The sequence below is a fragment of the Neovison vison genome, chromosome 7 (assembly GCF_020171115.1).
Source record: "Neovison vison isolate M4711 chromosome 7, ASM_NN_V1, whole genome shotgun sequence".
Lineage (NCBI taxonomy): Eukaryota > Metazoa > Chordata > Mammalia > Carnivora > Mustelidae > Neogale > Neogale vison.
The window spans coordinates 148,193,802-148,212,488 of record NC_058097.1 but is presented as its reverse complement, the minus strand read 5'-3'; the positions used below and the strand labels follow the sequence as shown (position 1 = coordinate 148,212,488).

Genomic DNA, 18,687 nt, shown 5'->3' with positions numbered 1-18,687 from the left:
AAGGAGCAAAGGGGCCCTGCCTTGCAGAGCACCCCTACCCCAGGAGGGCTCTTTCCTGCAGCCACAATCCCACACACATGGCACTTCATCCAACCCCATCATATCCCTGCCCACCCAACGTGGTCCACCAAGCACCAGCCTGTTTCTGCACTACCATTTACATACATTTAAATTATTTTAATAAAAGTAATACATTTTTCTTTTTTAAAGAGAGAGACAGATAGTGATAGAGATGTGATGTGAGGGAGAGGAGGAGCCTGGGAGAAGAGCAAGAAGCCTGACGTGGGACTCGATCCCAGGACCCCGGGGTCACAACCTGAGCCAAAGGCAAACGCTTAACCGACTCAGCTACCCCAGGGCCCCAAACGTAGTACGCTTTTTAAGTTTTTCAATATAGAATGCTACTAAAGAAAAACTCGGTATTTCCCCACCCTACCTCGCCCTGCCCTGTGTCCCCAAGGAAACCAGCAACCTCTTCTGCTTTTAAACGTGGTGACTTTCACCACAAATCTGATTCATAGGCCGATACCTTCATGTCTTGATTTATGAACTAATTAAGAGCTAGTGAGTCCCTTCAGGAAAAAAATGAAGAAACCTGACCTCTTACTCTCCTGCTCATCTTCAGATCCCCCCCACATTGCCCTGGTTGTAGTATTAGTTCATCCTTCTACTGAGTGTTTCCTCAAGCTCCATAGTCATTGACAATCTTTATTTCTGGTTCCGTCCATGTTAACTACATCTCATACTTTCTACTTTGTAAAATGGAGACTTCGCCTCCCTGCACCGTTTTGCCTGTCCCCCACCCCATTCTGACTCTGACAGACCATTACTTTTACATTGCCAAGAGTTATAGTTATATATGTCCTGTAACCGTAATTGAATCTTTCATGCTTTATCTAGAGAGTAATTCTGATCATTTAAACCCAGTAAACAGCATCTACAACCTTATGATTAGAAATAGATTCTAATTAAAGATCATCATGGATTCATAAAACAAGAAATACGTGTCTTAAAAAACCAGGGAGGAGTTCTGGGAAATGAAAAATCTGATTGCCAAGGTAAAAAAAAATATAATTTAAAAGTCTAGAAGCTAGTGCCTTGGGATGCCTGGGTGGCTCAGTCATTAAGCGTTAAGCATCTGCCTTCAGTTCAGGTCCTGATTCCAGGGTCCTGGAGTGGAGCCCCTTGTGGGGTCATGTAGGACTTCCTGCTCAGTGGGAAGCCTGCTTCTCCCTCTCCCACTCCCCCTGCTTGTGTTCCTTCTCTCACTGTGTCTCTGTCAAATAAATGTAGAAAATTAAAAAGAAAAATAAAAGAAAAAAAGCTAGTGCCAGAAAGTAAGGAAGGCCTTAAATAAACCGGGAGAGGGCGGGTCAGTAGGACACAGACGCCAACCTGAAAGGGCCATCAGTGGCCAAAGCTGCCTAAAGTACAAAACAAATATACACGAGTCCAGACTGACCTACAGGACTGGATAAATAAATAATTGCGGGGAAAGGATAAATCTTTCTTACAGAATTGTTCCAAGGAACATATGCAGCTACTCTCTGCTCCAGATGGAGCTTAATTGTCTCTTCTCCTTGAATGTGGCTGTAACCGAGTGACTCACCTCCAAAGAATAGACTATGGAAAGGGGGAAAAAATGGTAACTATACAGCAGGCTAATCTGACACACAAACAGTGCTTTAATCAAGTGATCAAGGTGACCTTCACCAGCTGATATCACAGGACGGAAGAGGACCTTCCCCTTTGTGGTATTTTCCCCCAAGCAACCCACCCTGCTCTAGTCCTGGGGAAAAGTCCTACTTGAGGGGTGTTCTACAAAATACGTAATACTCTTCAAAACTGTCAAAGTGATTAAAAAAAGAAAAGAAAAAAGGCGAAAAACTAGGAAAGACTGAGAAACTGTCCCGGGGAGACTCAGGAGACAGGACTAAAGACAGTGCGCTATACTGGATTGGGTCCTGAAAGGGAAGAAAGATGTTAGTGGAAAACTGTTGAGATTTGAATAAAAAATCTGGACTTTCAGTAATAGTAACTTATGACTGTTCATCTCTTAGTTTTGATGTGCCGTGGGAATGTAAGATGCTAACATTAGAGGAAATTGGGTGAAGGGCATATGGAAACCCCCTTTATTGTCCTGTCAGCTTCTCCATAAATCTAAAATTATTCCAAAATAAAAGACTTACTGAAAAAAATATCTAGAAGCAGGGGGAACCTGGGTGGCTCAGTCAGATGACTCTTGATGTTAGCTGAGGCCTTGATCTCAGGATTGTGAGTTCAACACCCATATTGAGATTCATGTTGGGCATGGAGCCTGCTTTAAAAAATAAATAGGACGCCTGGGTGGCTCAGTGGGTTAAAGCCTCTGCCTTCGGCTCAGGTCATGATCCCACAGTCCTGGGATCGAGTCCCGCGTTGGGCTCTGGGCTCAGCAGGGAAACTGCTTCTCTCTCTCTCTGCCTGCCTCTCTGCCTACTTGTGATCTGTCTCTCTGTCAAATAAATAAATAAAATCTTTTTTAAAAAATAAATAAATAAAATAAATCTAGAAGCAAAAGTCATGGAATTCTCCAGGATTATAGAGAAAACAATTTTTTTACAGAGTGGGGGGAAATTGAATCACAAAGGATTGATTCAAGAGAACTAATGTTTGTGTAATGAAATTTCCAGAGAGAAAAGGGAAAGTAGAGGCAGGAAAATAGTTAGAAATAATAAAAGACAATTTCCCCAGAGAAAGAACAAATCTTTAGATTAAAAGTACACACTGAATGCAGAGCAGAATAAAAAACAAACCAAAAAACCATGCCTAAGGTCTCCTGAGGTCTCAGAAAACCTAACTTTTCCTAGAAATTGAAAACAAATAAACAGATGATCTATAAAGGTATAAAGATCAAATTAGCATCAGGCTTTTCTGGAGCTAGAAGTTAGGAAACAATGGCCTACAAAATCAGGGCAAATGTTTTTGAACCACCCAAACTAAAAAACAAGCGTAGGGTCCAAATAGACTTGTGAGAATAAAGAAGTCTTACTTCCCCTGCAATCTTGCTGGAAAAAGTAACCTGAGTTTGTGCTCCTGGAAAACAGAAAAAGGAAGACATGATGTAGTGTTCTCCTTCTCTTAGTTCCAGGAGCTGCACCTCCCAAGGTGTTAGAAATGCAAATTTTCATGCCCTATCCTGACCTATTGAATCAGAAACTTTGGAGGTGGGCTCAGCGATCTGTGTCATTTAACAAGCTGCAGAATCCATGGAGTTTTTGGGTTACGCTCTCGAATTCTGATGCACCCACTGCTTGGTTGCTGTGAGTTGCTGCATAAAATGCAGCTGCCCTCTCCTCCTTCCTCTCCCCTCAACCCCAGTCTTAAGGGGAGACAGTCTCCAGAGTCTTCATGGAACCCCTCTAAAACTTTCTTGCTTAGCTTCCGGAATTCCCCTGCTTTATTCTGGTGGTGGTGATCCACTGGGGGAGTGGTCTTACCCCAGAATCCTTGCCTCAGGCTCTGCTTCAGACTAACACGACCTAATAGCCATGAAACAGTAGAACTAACCCCCAATACACATTTAAAAGAACCTCCAGGGTAATAACTGTTTGCCTAGAAGTATTTCATTTAAATTAGAACAGGAAAACGTGGGCTCTGATAACAGCGTCTTAAAAATGTCTTCAAGAATAAATTGACTTCCAGTTAATAGATTGTACAATTAAGAAGTTAGAAGCTCTTAGTCATACGATAAAGAAGGAGCATGTTTCTTCTCTCAGGAAGAAATGGGAAAGATGCCAAGAAACTCCAGGAAAAACACAAAACTGTATCAGAAAATTGTGATTCAATATGAAGTAAACAAAAATGTGGCATGATTCTAATGATTGATATGTAAGGCAAGAGAAGTATTTGGTCTTAACATTTGAAACACTCTTTTGGGGAGCCTTATTTTCTTTCACTTATATTATGAAAAAATTCAAACACATGCAGAGGTAGAAGGAATAGCAAATTCAGTTGCATGTACCCATCACTCAGCTTCAGTGGTTATCAAGGTCTGCTCAATCTCAAAATCTAGTCAGTTTTGTCTTTTATACTTAATTTGTCTGAATGAGGATCCGAACAAGGTCTGTGTATTGTATTTAGCTGCTGTGTCTTCTGTGCCTCCCATGGGTTACTCCGCTTTGGATAGCACCAGTTAAGGGACTGAAATGACATTTCCGTCTCTACTGATCCATCATCATCTAAAATCTGCAGGGGTTCTTTTGTTCTTCCTTTAAGGCCAAATCCTTTGTCTTAATCAATATCATCTCCTGAAATAACCATGGGGTCAACTTCAAGTTCATGCTGCCTCAAGCTCTCTCAAATCTTCAGTTTCTTTAGAGGCAGAAGAATTTCCAGGTGCTTTATCTTTAGGTTTTAAAGGACCTTTTCTTGGTGACCCAGTCCATGTAGAAATTTGGGATTCCTCATTCCAGCATAAACAGTGAGACAGGTGTCTACTGTCTAGCAGTCTTCTGGACTTTTCTGTTTACCGAAGTTAATATTAAAAGCTCCCCGGGTTAAACATGCTATGGATACTTGAGTGCCAGAGGAAATTAAAGAGACCAAACAATGCTCTAATTTATATATGTACTCCTCAGAAAATCCAGAAAGTCTAGGTTAGGGGCCAAAAGGTTTTTGGAGCTGTAACCACAGAAGACGCCCCTAGGAATGAACCCATGGGTTCCAGTTTTTGTCATAAGTTGCTCCCTTGACCTGGAGGATTGCCATCCTGCAACCTTACACCTCCAGCCCAACCCTGCCTGCACCGGTGCTGGACTTTACCCCTTCCCTCCCCTTTATCAGGTGATTGATTCTAGGAAGGGCAGGAGGGATAGGTGGGGCTGGAACACAAGATGAAGGGAGTTTGGATCTCAGTTGCCCAAGACTTCTCAGTTACCAATAGGTTGGGCTAGCTTTGGACCCAGGTCAGTCTGGCTCCATATTTTACCCACTTCTTCTCCTTCCCCAATCCTAAAACACTTGGGAGCCGAAGGGAAAGGTCCTAATGGAACTTGGGTGTTTCCTGAGGGGTCCAAAGGGGATTTCCTGGAGTCAGAATGGCCAAGTTTCCTGAAGTTAAACAGTTGACACAGACAAATAACAGACACTCCCAGAAACATGAAACCAACAGCCAACGAACCGACCAACAGTCAACCAACGGACCTACAGCACCACCAACAAAAAAATGGTCTTTTCAACAGGTGAGGAAAAATTGGAGAATTATTCAAGTCAATTTCTTCACTCTTGGAGGGACGGGGCCTAAACATTAACCAGCTTGTGTGTGTGTGTGTGTGTGTGTGTGTGTGTGTATAGGGGGCTGTCTATCTTGAATAACCCAGACACTGAGCCCCCACCCTCAAGGAAACTTCCTGAACATAATCTGCCTGTGAATGATGAAGCCCAGTTGGCAGGCAAGATTTTCATCATGTTCTCCTTGTCCATTCTCATTGCCAGCGCAAGGTCAAGCACAACAGAAACATTCTATGGGTGAATTCCATTTCTGAAAATGAGCCCACTTTCTCTGCCACCTGATCATTCTTCCAGTATTCAGTGATTTTTTTAATTATTAGAAAAGAGAAAACTGTAGTCAGGGAAGGGAATTTACAGGGGAAATTATGCAGGTTGCTTTGTAGAAATATTTTTTAAATGCCTTCCTGGATAAAGTAGGGGAAACAGAGGGAGTAAACAAGCAGCCTTAGAAATCTGCTGAGGAAAAGGCTCTTCATTTCTGAAGGGTGTGTGGGACCCATGCAGACCATGTACTGTATTCAAGGATCTCTAAGGATTCATAGCCCAGAGGTTGGGAAGGGGGCAGACGTTCATGTGGGTCATCAGGAGCATACCTTCAGGCTTCCAGGAATGGGTTCCTCATCATACATATTGAATAGTCCATTCAGTATGTACTAACTGAGCACCTATTATGCATCAGAACTTGTTTAAAGTACTGGGGATACTGGGCTTTACATTCTAGTTGGAAGAGCAGGAAAAAAAAATAAGTAAGATAAAATTAGAAATGCATTTACCCCTTGACCCAATAACCCCCCTTCTGGGACTGTAGCCTAGAGTTCTGCTGCACAGTAAAATGTAGGCATGAGGTTATCCATTGCAGGACTTGGTGCTGGACACAACTTTGAATCTTGAACTGTGGGAACATATTATCCATTCAAACCAAAACAAAAAACTTTTAAATTTTAATGTACGTTTTATTAGATGGTAATAAATGTGTGATGGGTAAAAATAAAGTAGGGAAGGGGACTACAAATAAAAATATAAAAAATAAAAATATAGAAGGGAAGGGTAATGCAGGGAGGGATGCTCCTATTTTAAATTGATTGTCAGGGAAGGTCTAACAAGGAAGATAACATTTGAGTAAAAACCTGAAGGAGATGAGGTTGTATTAGGGAAGTGTTCCAGACAGAGGGAAGAGCAGGTGCAAAGGCCCTGGGGTGAGAGCCCATTTGGCATATCTGAAGAGCAGTAAAAAGGCCAGCTGGGTTGGAGTAGAGTGAGCAGGGGGCGGAGTGGGTGCCAGTGTTGCCACCCCAGGCACTCTGAGTCTGAGTGGTTGCAGCTGTGGGTCACCCATGACCCTGGGAGGCTCCCTTTTCATGCTGGCCTCCCCAGTTCATTCAAACATTTCCCCAAATGACACCTGGCCCTTCCCCGAATCTTCTCTGCCTGTGAATATTCATCTGGAAATGGAGGCCCAAAACTGTGCTGGCTTGTGTCCTTGGTGCCCCCACTGCCACCTCCAGCCCACCTGCCCTCTCCGCAGTGCTACCGGTTGCCCACCGCTCCCTCCTGGGACCTCTCTTCTGTGCTGGCCCTCCATACTCAAGCCCTATCTAGGCCTCTGACTGTTTTTTCAAAGTCCCCCTCACTGCCCCTGCTTACCGAGGTTCCCAGGCTCTGTCCCCACCCTCTTCCCTCTCTCCTACCAACTCTTGCCATCCTTCCCCAGGGCTTCTGAGTACATTTCTCTCTGGAGCCCAGATCCACAGTCCTCTCGCTCCCTGGACCCCAGATGTCTCAGGCACCTTGAATTCTACCTACACCCAGAGTTGGGCTTACCACCCACTGATCACCCATCTGCCCCCCAGACCAGTTCGAGCTGGTCCTTTGGATGCCCTTCCTCTCCCAGACAGCACCAACTGTCCTCCCTGCCTGCACCTTCCATTTGTGCCCACCTGAGCAAGGACAAGCTCCTCCTGTTTCCCGCTGCCTCCCTAGCACCTAGCACAGTGCCTTGCACACAGTGAGCTCTCCATAAGTAAACTTTAGTAAAAGACCTGACAGTCTCATCCACTGTTTCTGGGTTCTGAATCTGCTCCCCTCTCACAGTGACCCCTCCCAGGCTCAGTGGCCACCCCCCAGACCCTCACCTCTTCAAACCCAGGACAGTGGGGGAGACCCTGTTTTGTCTGGTTCGCTGAGGCAAGGGCTCTCAGCAGAGGGTGGTCCCTCCCTCCCCACCCCCAGGGCGCCTGATCAAATGCATGCCACCAGTTTAGTGTGAGTTCTAGATAAAGTAGTTTTTCCGAAAAAAAAAAAAAAAAAAAAAGTAGTTTTTCCGTGTAGCTATGTCCCCGACACTGTCTTCCTTATATACTTATAGTAGAAAGTTATTTCTTGCTTATCTGAAATCCAACTTCCGTGGGGCAGTCCTTTATTTCTGTTAGCTAAATCTGGCAGCCATATCCCTAGGTGACATTTGGCAAAGTCAGAAGACATTTTTGGTTGTCTCAGCTGGAGGGGTGGTATTACTGGTCTTTGGTGGGCAGAGGTCAGGGAGCTGTCAAACACCCTCCAGTGCATAGGAGAGTTCCCCACAACCAAGAATTATCCAGACCAAAGTGAACCTCTCCCTAGGCATACCCAGGGCACACAGAACTCCCGCCCCACCTCCACCTCTTACCCCTAACCACCCGCCTTGCCCCCACATCCCCAGGCCATTAAAAGACGTGGAGAGAGACTCATGGTCCTGTCTCACAACCAATGCCAAGTTACAAAGTTAATGGGAAAAACAGGATATGAAATCGTGTTCTCTCTCAGCACTGCGCAGGCGGATCTAGGCACCAAAAAATTCAATGAAGGGAAAATGTAAAATGTCAAGGTGGTTACCTCAGGCCATAGAAATATTTCTTCCTCTCTCCTTTTCTCTTTTTCCTTTCCCACACGTCTCTAGAGAATCATGTTTGTAAAATACTTAACAGTTTTTAAACTTTTAATTTCTTAAATAATGCATGAGAACCTTCTCCTTGTATTAGAAGACATGGGGAAGAGTACAGCAAGGCCAGTGTCCTCGGACCAGTGCCTCCGGTCTAGGCCCAAGGCCTCTGGGGACAACTGTTCCTGCAGGGCTAAGGCAGAGCCTTAGAATCAGGAGGGACCTGATTCTGACTCTGGCCTTGAACTGGCATTGAAAAATGCATCCTACTAGGTACTGCCAGATTGTTTTAGAGGTAGCTGTGTCCTTTTACTCTGCCACCAACAGGATCGGACAGAGTCGGTGTGAGCCAGCACTTGACCCCAGACTTGATAATGCTGGCCAGGGGCGCCTGGGTGACTCAGTCTAAGCGTCTGCGTAGTCTCAGGTCATGGTCCTCAGGGTCCTGGGATGGAGTTCCATGTCGGGCTCCCTGATCAGCGGGGAGACTGCTTCTCCTGCTTGCCACTCCCCCTGGTTTTTCTCACTCTCTGTCTCTGACAAATAAATAAATAAAATCTTAGAAAAAGAAAGAAAGTGCGTGCTGGCCAATCTGATGGGTGAAAAGTATAATCTCATTGTTTTACTTTGCACTTCCCTTATTACAACTATTTTTTTCAGTTTTATCGAGATAAAATCACCATATAACACTGTGTACATTTAAGGTGTACAGTGTAATGATTTGATACACACATATGTTGGGACGTGATCACCACTCTAAGGTTAGTTAACAATCCATCACTCACATAGCTACCTACCCTGTGAGTGTGGACGTGTGTGATGAGAACTTCTAAGATCTGTGCTGAGCAACTTGCAAGTGTGCCACACAGTATCGTTAGCTACAGTCACCGCGATGAACGTGATCATCTTATAACTGAGGGTTTGGCCACCTTCACCCACTTCCTCCACCCCTGAGCTTCTGACAACCACCAATCTACTCTCTACTTCTATGAGTTCAGGCTGCTTTCTTTTTCCTTTTTTTAAAGATCCTACATATAAGATCATACACTAGGGGCACCTGGCTGGCTCATTTAGTAGAGCTTGTGACTCTAGATCTAAGGGTTGTGAGTTCGAGCCCCACGTTGGGTGTAGAGATTACTTAAATATAATATCTTTATTTTTAAAAAAGATTTTATTGATTTATTGGACAGAGAGAGCACAAGCAGGGGGAGAGACAGAGGGAGGAGCAGACTTCCCACTGAGCAGGGAACCCAATGCAGGGCTCAATCTCAGGACCCTGGGATCTCAGGATGCTTAACTGACTGAGCCACCCAGGCGCCACAAAAAATATAATCTTCAGAAAAAAAAAAAAAGATCTAAGATCACACAATGTTTTTTCCCTCTGACCTCCTTCACTGAGTATAATGCCTGCAAGTTCGATCCGTGTTGCAAATGGTAGCATTTCCTTCCCTTGGTTGAAATGTATATTCATTTCCTTATCCATTCATTCATCAGCCACCACTTGGGTTGGTTCCATGGCTTGGCTATTGTAAATAAAGTTGCAATAAACATGGGCTAAGGATATCTCCTTGAGACAGTGACTTCACTTCCTTTGGATCTATTTCCAGCAGTGGTTCCCTTTTCTCCACATCCTTGCCAGCATGTATTTCTTGTCTTTTTGATAATATCCATTCTAATAGGTGTGAGGTGATGCTTTTGTCTCGTTGTGGTTTCCATTTGCATTCCTCTGATGATGCACGATGCTGAGCATCTTTTCATGTGTCCATTGGCCATTTGTTTATCACGTTGAAAAAATGTTACAACTGAGACTGGATATCTTCAGGTGTTCCTCTTTATGTTTAAATTAATGAAAAATTTAATCAATATGCATGCACATCTTACGGCATTCAGAAAGGGTGGTCTGTGAAAAGCCAACCTCCTTTCCATGTCTGAAGCCCTGCTTTGCAGTCTCCTGTCCAGAGACCACATCCAGAAGCAGTGTCTGGGATTTCCTTCCAGAGATACTCAGTGCAAGTGTAATTGCTCACATACATAACCTTCTTCTCTAGTTTCTGCACAAAACATAACATTTTCCCATACTGTTCTGCACTTGGCTCTTTCCTTTTTTAATCTGGAAAGTGATTCATTCCCCTACACATAGAGCCATTTCATTCTTGTTCATGATTTCATAGTAGCCCATCTGATGGATAGATTACAACTCATTTAAACAATCCCCTAGTGCTGGAGGCGCCTGTGTGTCTCAGCCGGTTAAGCGTCTACTTTGGGCTTGGGTCCTCAACCTGGAGTTCTGGGATCCAGTCCCGTGTTGGGCTCTGTGCTCGGCAGGGAGTCTGCTTCTCCCTCTGCCTCTACCTGCGCCCCCCTCCCCGCCCCCGCTGCTTGTGCTTATTCTTTCTCTCTCAAATAAACGAATAAAATCTTGAAACAGTTTCCTAGTGTTGGACACTTTGGGGGAATCCAGTCTTCTGCTACAATGCATGTTCTTGTGCATAGGCAGTTTTTCACTTAGAGGAATATATTTGTAGATAATTTGCCAGAAATGGAATAGTAAGGTCACAGGGCAAGTTTAAAGCATTTATGTTTGTAACCAAATTGTGTGCTGTATCAGTTTGCTGATTATGTCATTTCTTGATTGTAAAGAAACTTATTTTTTAATTCACAGAAAAAATGTAGCATAATCTTTGTCTCTGATGATAAGAAACCATGATTTATAAAACATCTACTGCATGTCAGGAACTTGACACCTAGTGCTAAAAGCACTAGAGACCTAGCAGGAACAGTGAAGTAAGGCTTTTGTTTAAGACACCCATGATGTAAGGAGCAGAGCCAGAAATCAAACCTTGGCCTGTCCAGCTCCCTCCCCCAGGCCTGGACCCTGGAATGAGGAACTACTTTCTAGCATGGCTCACAGTGATGTCACGTGACAGGTGTCCAGCGGGAGGCCTGAACCCTGCGACTGGGAACACAGATCCAGGAACACAGGACAGGTCATGGGGGGTGGGGGTGCAGAAGGAATAAATTTGCTGATGAAAAATAAAAAGGATGGCCTAAGCTCAGACTCTGGGGCCAGACCGTCTGGATTTGAATCTTCTGTCACTTCCTAGCTCTGTGACCTCTCTTTTCATATGCAAAATATAAACTCTGATTCATACTTGTTGTGAAAATTCAATGCCTTAAAGAATGTTAAAAAAAAAAAAAAAAGAAAGAAAGGGGGGCACCTGGGTGGCTCAGTAGGTTAAGCCTCTACCTTTGGCTCAGGTCATGATCTCAAGGTCCTGGGATCGAGCCCCACATTGGGTTCTCTGCTCAGCAGGAACCCTGCTTCCTCCTCTCTGTCTCTCTGCATACTTCTGATCTCTATCTGTCAAATAAATAAACAAAATCTTTAAAAAAAAAAAAGGAAAGAAGAAAAACACCCGAAACTTTGCAGGCATTTGAAAGAATTAGCCATGTATTAGCAAAGAACTAAATTGTGTTTAAAGGTATTTTAATTGGTAATCTTTGCCTTTGTGTTGTTTACAAATTTTATTTGGGTCCCACTGGCATTGATGGGATCCATTTAGCCCAAGGGGACGGGAGAGGTAACGTCATAATGTCCCGGTTTGCAGGGACCACATGTAAGGGTTTGATCAGAGCATTGCCAGGCCCATCTGGCAGCACAGCAGCTGAGAGAGTTCCCAGAAGTTTAAATATTTTGCCAAAAAATAATTGTTTAGAAGTGTTGAAATGCTGTCATGCCAACGGAGTTTTCTCGAAGTTAACACTGATTTAGCTCTTACTATGTGCCAAGCACTGTTAGAAGTCTCTCGTAGAATCCTCACAGCTAGCCTAGCAGGGAAGTATTCCTATTATCCCCGTTTGACAGGTGAGGAAACCCTGACAGAGCTTTAAGCCATTTGCCCAAGGCCATCCCATCTGATATGTGCGCCAGGCTCCAGGAGACCAGAGCCTGTTCTCCTCTCTGAGCATCTGCCTCTCTCAATGGGCAACTGGATCGAGAATCAAGTTATTGTCCTCTCAATCACAGCGCTCTTTTGAAATGAAATCTATCGAAACCCTCACACCTCCCCAAGCCTGAACAGCTCTGATGTCAGACCAGAGTGGACGGGGAGCCATAGAGGGTTCCGAACCTGGGGCATGACACATTAACTTACATTTTAAGAAGTAGCAAGAATGCCCCTGACAGGTGAGGAGAGAGAGAACACTGTGCCCTAGGGGAAATATTTGTGGCAGGTGTGTGAGGGGAGGGAACGGGGATGGGGCAGGGGCTCTAGGTCAAAACTGTGGGCAGAGCCAGGTAAGGTCCTTGGACTGTCCTCTCCGGGACTACTGGAATCCTCCTAAGGCCCTTATCCAGCAAGAGGTACTTCAGTGATGTAAATTAAATGTCTATAGTCACAAGGGGCTATTGAAGCCTTGAAATGCGGCTTTTTGAAATTGATAAGTGCTGCAAATAGAAAATACATGTTGGATTTCAAAGGCTTAATGAAAAAAGCAAAACATCTCGATAATTTTCATATGAATTACATGTTGAAGTGGTAACATTTTTGGATAGGTGGGGTAAATTAAAAATATTAAAATTAACATCAACTGTTTCTTTCTCCCCCCTTCTAAGTGGCTACCAGCAAACTTGAAATTATGTCTGCGCTCACATTACATTTCTGCTGGACAGGGCTGGTGCATAGCCTTCCTCCAGGCACCTGCCTCTCTTGCCCTTCACGAGAAGTTGTGGAGGTGTCTGCTGAGGACTGGGCAGGCAAAGGCGCACACCACCGCGCTCATTAATCTGACACACGGTCAGAGGCTGAGGCCGCCCTTGACCTGTCTGGGTCTGCTGTGCTCTGCCGCCCTCTACTGGCTGCTCTTTCAAGCTGTCCCGCTCTTCAATGACCTTTCATTGTTGGAGGTGGGACTGGACTTGGTATCTTGAAATACTTTGTGGTCCCAAATCATTTATTGCATTCACATACTGTCCTGTTTTGATTTTAGTCTTGATTTTAATTCAAAGTCACTTTACATAAAGAATTTAAGAAATGTCCTGTTCCCCAGTTACTATCTTCTCAACGGGTCTCAATACAATTAAGATGTCTCAGGTAAGTTCTTCAACTGTGGCTTCTGGATGGGGGAAAAATATCGATATTGTGTAACTCTTTAAATTCCTGGATGTTAATAGTAATTTTCTTGATGGGGGTAGATTTCCAGTCTGGTCTTAGAAGACCTTGGTTGGTAAAATGGGCTAATATTATAGTAAGCAGGTTAAACTGCATCATGGGAATTATGGGGCAAAAATGTATAATGTATATGAAGTACTTAGCATAGTGCTTGGTACATTATAAGCTCTCAATATGTCCAGCTATTAGTATATAAAATTGCTTGCTGTTTACATAAGCGGAAATCTTTTACAAGTGTTGTGGCTAGAAGCTTGTACCCTGCAGGCTAGGACTTTGGTTCAGACCCTTCTTTTTTTTCTCTTCTTTTTTTTTTTTTTTTTGCAGGCCCTTTTTGATGAGTAAACAAGGGGTCACGGGAAGGAAGGATTTCAGCAGATTGCTAAGCTAGGAAAACACCCAGCTGGTGTGGGGTCTTCCTGGAAAACCACCTAAATCAAACCTGAGTCAGCTTGGCCAACGAGGGCAAGGAGTGTTAGTGGGAAGGGTCATGGATCCAATCCAAGGGAGCTCTGGATTTGTCAGGGTGCATGAAGGCATTCTCGGGGTTATGCACAATAAAAACATAAGTTTAAGGAGAGACTGAAATAATATAAAAGGTGCAGCTGTTTGAGAAAAGTGTGTTTGTGTATTTTGTTTTAAAGATTTTTTATTTATTTGTTTGACAGAGAGAGACACAGTGAGAGAGGGAACACAAGCGGGGGAGTGGCAGAGGGAGAAGCAGGCTTCCCACCCAGCACAGAGCCCAACGCAGGGCTCGATCCCAGGACCCCGGGATCACAACCGGAGCCGAAGGCAGGCACCTAACGAGTGAGCTACCCAGGCACCCTGTGTTTGTGTATTTTTAAAGTGGATAATTGTGGGTATCAAATCACTGTGGCATTTATCTTCCTATGGATACATTTAAAATGACTAACTGCTATATTTTAAGGTGTTGACATTATGAGAGTGCTGGAAATTGTAGTCTCTGTGAGTTTATTTAAACTTCTGGTGAAAACTTCTACCTATGTTAAAGTTCTACGCAACTCGAAATGTGCAAAGGAAAACCATCCTTTAAATTCTTGTAGGGAGGATGGGAGCACACAATTTTGAAGACCGGGTCTAGGTTGCACACTCAGGAGTGGAATGGCTGAGGTTTGTGCATGTATAATCCAGGTTCCTCAAGGGTACTGAACTTTCCAAAGCAGCTGGACTAATTGACATCCCCCACCCCGACCCTCCTCCCCTTTCCCCCGCCCCTAGCAGTGGAGATGAATCCTATTGCTGTGACTCCTCCCCCGTGCTCCATGACTGTGTGGAGGTCTGCAACATTCCGGAAGCTGCTATGTCCATGTCTTTCTGGGAAAGTACAAGGCTAAGTGGAGGTGACTTGCTGCCAGAAATCCAGGGCTCCCGAGCCTGTCAGATCAGGGTCTGGAGAACTAGATCAGAAGGTTCTAATGGCTTCTCTCTACAAAAGCCCAGAGCAAGCACCTCATAGAAGGAGCCCTCTCTGCTCACAGCCAGTCGTGTCATACCCTAGGCCTGGCTCCTGCCCCTGAGCTTTGATGGCTACAAGTCAGCTCTTGGCTCCTGCCTTCCTCCTTTGTCTCCAAGCTAACTAGCCACCTGTTCGCACAGCCTTGGTGTGGGCAGGAAACGGGGCTTTTGGTAGCACTGGCTTGTTACCGTCTCATTCCTATCCTCCAGTCACTCCAAATGGAGTCACAGTAAGTTTTGTTGTGTGGGTTTCACTAGTCAAATCCGGGGGAGCCAGTCTCCTGCCTCTTGTTTGTGGAGCACGCCCACCTAAAGCTGTGTGCTATCGTACATTCTCAGCCCCTGGAATTTGACTACCAAAGATGCCCATTTGGTTAGCGTATCAGTTGAAGGGTAAGGAGTACCCGCTGGGAAGAGCAACCGGCCCCACTCCTTTGTGGGAAAGCCGTCTACCAAAGTGTTGTAGTTACAGACTGTAGCCGCCAGAGGGCAAAGTAAGCAAAGCTTTGGGAGAGCCGATTTGGGAATGGTGGAATTTGCACTTTCTGAAGTAAAACTAGAAAGGGTCTCTGGGTACTTCGTGTTTCCCCTTCTTGAACTGGGTTTGGTAAACTCTCTCAGGAAGGGTCTAGCCGGCCTTGCTTACCTGCCCGCCACGTCCTTCCTGCTCCCTGTTACAGCTGTTCTTGGGCCCCACCTCTCCAGACCTGACACTGGTCCCAGGCCATCAGAGGAAGCCTGATGGGTTGAGGCTCCCGTGGCTTTTTTCTGTCCCATGGCCACATCTTTCTGCTTCAGCAGTTTTTTTGTTTGTTTCGTTTTGTTTTGTTTTTTTAAGATTTTATTTATTTATTTGACAGAGAGAAATCACAAGTAGATGGAGAGGCAGGCAGAGAGAGAGAGAGAGAGAGAGAGAAGCAGGCTCCCTGCTGAGCAGAGAGTCCAATGCGGGACTCGATCCTAGGACCCTGAGATCATGACCTGAGCAGAAGGCAGCGGCTTAACCCACTGAGCCACCCAGGCGCCCCTGTTTTGTTTTGTTTTGTTTTTTAATTTAATGCTTCAGCAGTCTTGTCTTTGGCCCAATTATTTCCACATCTTCCCTTTTAGGGACTTATTTCTCCACCTTATACATTACAGTAGTACGGTCCTTTTACCAGTAGTCAAATTGTGTGAGAAAGAAAAGTACCAGTGTGGGGGCGCCTGGGTGGCCCGGTTTGTTGAGCTCCCAACTCTCGGTTTCAGTTCAGGTGATGATCTCAGGGTCTTGGGATCAAGCCGGCATCTGGCTCCCTTCACAGCATGGAGCCCTCTTGAGATTCTTTCCCTCTGCCCCCCCCTTCCCCAACTTGCGCAAGCACACACTCTCTTTCTCTCTCTCTCTATTTCTCTCTCAAATAAATACGTCTCTAAAAAAAAAAGAAAAGAAAGGTGCTAGAGTGTTCTGGTCTTCCGCAAAGATCAGCCGAGTGAGCCCACCTGTTAGTGTTGGGAAGCATTCAGTGAGAGAACTCCCCTTACCCCAAAACATGGAAGATGGAGGCAAACCTAAATGCCAAGTTATCTGTGCTAAAAGCAATGCTACTCTGCTCCACGTAACAGACAGTTTCCATGTACTGGCAACTATATCGAGTGTTTTAAGCTACCATTTAATGGGATCACCGAAATCCTATGAGGGCAATGATTGTTTCTCCTCTTTCCAGATGAAGAATCTGAGCTTCAGGAAGGTTAAGCAGGTTTGCTTGAGATCACAAAGCTGGTAAGTGGCAGAACTGGAAAATGAAACCGATGGGGCTGGCTTCATTATTTCCCCGGTGCCTCCCCCCACCTCCGATCCAGCTTCCATTCCCTCCTAGTGTGGCACAAGCATCCTTCTTGGCAGCTGTGCTTCATGAGGACACCGTGTGTGTGACATTGCAAATGCCCATCTGTCCATCACAATCTAGCCCACCGCCTAAGGAAAGATCTGAGGAAATGTGCCCCAATATGTTTATACTGCTTAACCAGAGCACTGTTTTTATATTCTTGATTCTTTTCCAAGTTTTTTACTAATGGATTTTACTTTTTGAATCAGAAAACTATTTTCAGCATGGGGGAGGTCCTTCTTCTGCCCCCCGAGATTTCAGCCCATTCATTCTGCCTGAGGTGTCTCTTGGTCCAGCAAACACCTGAGTGTCTTGTGAGCCTTAGTGCAAGGACTGGGTGTCTGTGACATCCTTTCAGACACTCTGCCCCCTCAGTACTCTATGGTCCCCATGATCTGGTATGATGCTTATTATCTGTAACCCCCACCTCACCTACAGATTTGAGCAGGGGTTCAGTTAGATTCATCAGTTTCCCCAGGACTTGGCAAAAGCTGCAGATCCGTATACTAGCTAAAGCTAATTGAGCACTTACTATGTTTTAGGTGCTTTATTCTGTGCTAAGCATTTTGCCTCTATTAATTCATTTAATCTCACAATTGTCCCATGAGGTAGGTTTACTACTATTTTCATTCATTTTTTAAAAGATTATTATTTATTTATTTGGCAGAGAGAGAGCTACAGCAGGAACACAAACAAGGGGAGTGGGAGAGGGAGGAGCAGGCTTCCCGCCAAGCTGGGACCCCAACATGGGGTTCGATCTCAGGACCCTGGGATCATGACCTGAGCCAAAGGCAGATGCTTAATGACTGTGCCACCCAGGCACCCCTATTTTTCATTTATTTTACAGATGAGGAAATTTATGCAGAGCTAACTAGCTGGAGGTCATGGAGCTAGAAAATAACCATACCAGGGATGTGTACCCAGGCTGTCTGGCTCAAATCCATGACCTTAAACATTATGCTATACTGAAAAGATGCTTGGGAAAGTTTTGCTGGATTAGGAAACCTGGAATTTCTCCAAAGTGTCATTCCATGTGAAAAGTGTTTTGACTGACCCCAAAGACAGGGATTTAACTCCATACCCCAACCTCCCCTGTGGCTCTAGTGACCACACAGGCAGTTTGTTCAGAAAAATGTGAACAAAATAAAATGATTGCTCTCACTGAGCTCACTGAGTTCACCCCCATTCATTCCCTGGACCCCACAGGCCATAGAAGAGGAAGGACGTGTGAATGTGGAAGATGGGTTGTGATGGTCTGACTTTCCTGGCCTGAGGACAGCAGCAACAATCCTGAATTCCTCTGGATGGGTCTCTTCCACCTGTCTGGAGTGGATCTGGGACAGAATTGGGGTCCTAGGATCTCAACCGAGCATGATGAAATTTAGCTCTGAGTTTCCCAAGGCCCCCAGACAAACAGAGAAACAAGACCAGTATGTAACACTCCACGTGAGCTATCTTCGGTTCATTAAGTCCATGAGCAGTTACTGATTACTATGCTCTGCAGATCCCTGCGCCCAATCCCAAGGAAACAACAAGTCAAGCACCATGGATCTCTGCAGTCAAAAGGACTCCAGCAGCACTGTCCAGAGGAAATGTAAGAACCACAAATGGAAGCCACATATGGGATTCTAGTTTTTCTAACAGCCGCATGAAAAAAAAACACCAAAAGAAACAGGTGAACTTATTTTAATAGCCTGTTTTAACTCAATATACATAAAATGTTATTGTCTCAACATGTAATCAATATAAAACTGATTAAGGAAATGTTCTTTTTTTTTTTTTAATACTTTGAAATCTGGTGTTTATTATATCCTTCCAACACTTTCCACTCTGACCAGTCACAAGTCCAGTGCTCGGTAGCCCTGTGAGGTCAGTGGCTACTGTATGGGACAGTATGGATTTATAATCTAAGAAAATAAACTTTTCTTTTTCTTCAGCTTTGAGAAGAAAGGGTTATGGCATTTGGTGCTGGAGGCTGGGACATTCT

The 18,687-nt window shown here is 44.7% G+C and overlaps 1 long non-coding RNA gene across 2 annotated transcripts; it reads left to right on the top strand.

Moving 5' to 3' along the window:
* The first annotated feature begins 4,851 nt into the window (after positions 1-4,851).
* On the top strand, positions 4,852-18,428 carry LOC122914078. 2 transcript variants are annotated; one of them, XR_006385768.1, is made up of 3 exons: positions 4,852-5,222; positions 16,539-16,594; positions 17,907-18,428. It is a non-coding gene; the product is annotated as an uncharacterized LOC122914078 (long non-coding RNA). The 2 variants fall into 2 exon arrangements; XR_006385769.1 differs by lacking the exon at positions 4,852-5,222 and adding an exon at positions 14,147-14,166.
* Positions 18,429-18,687: the final 259 nt, after the last annotated feature.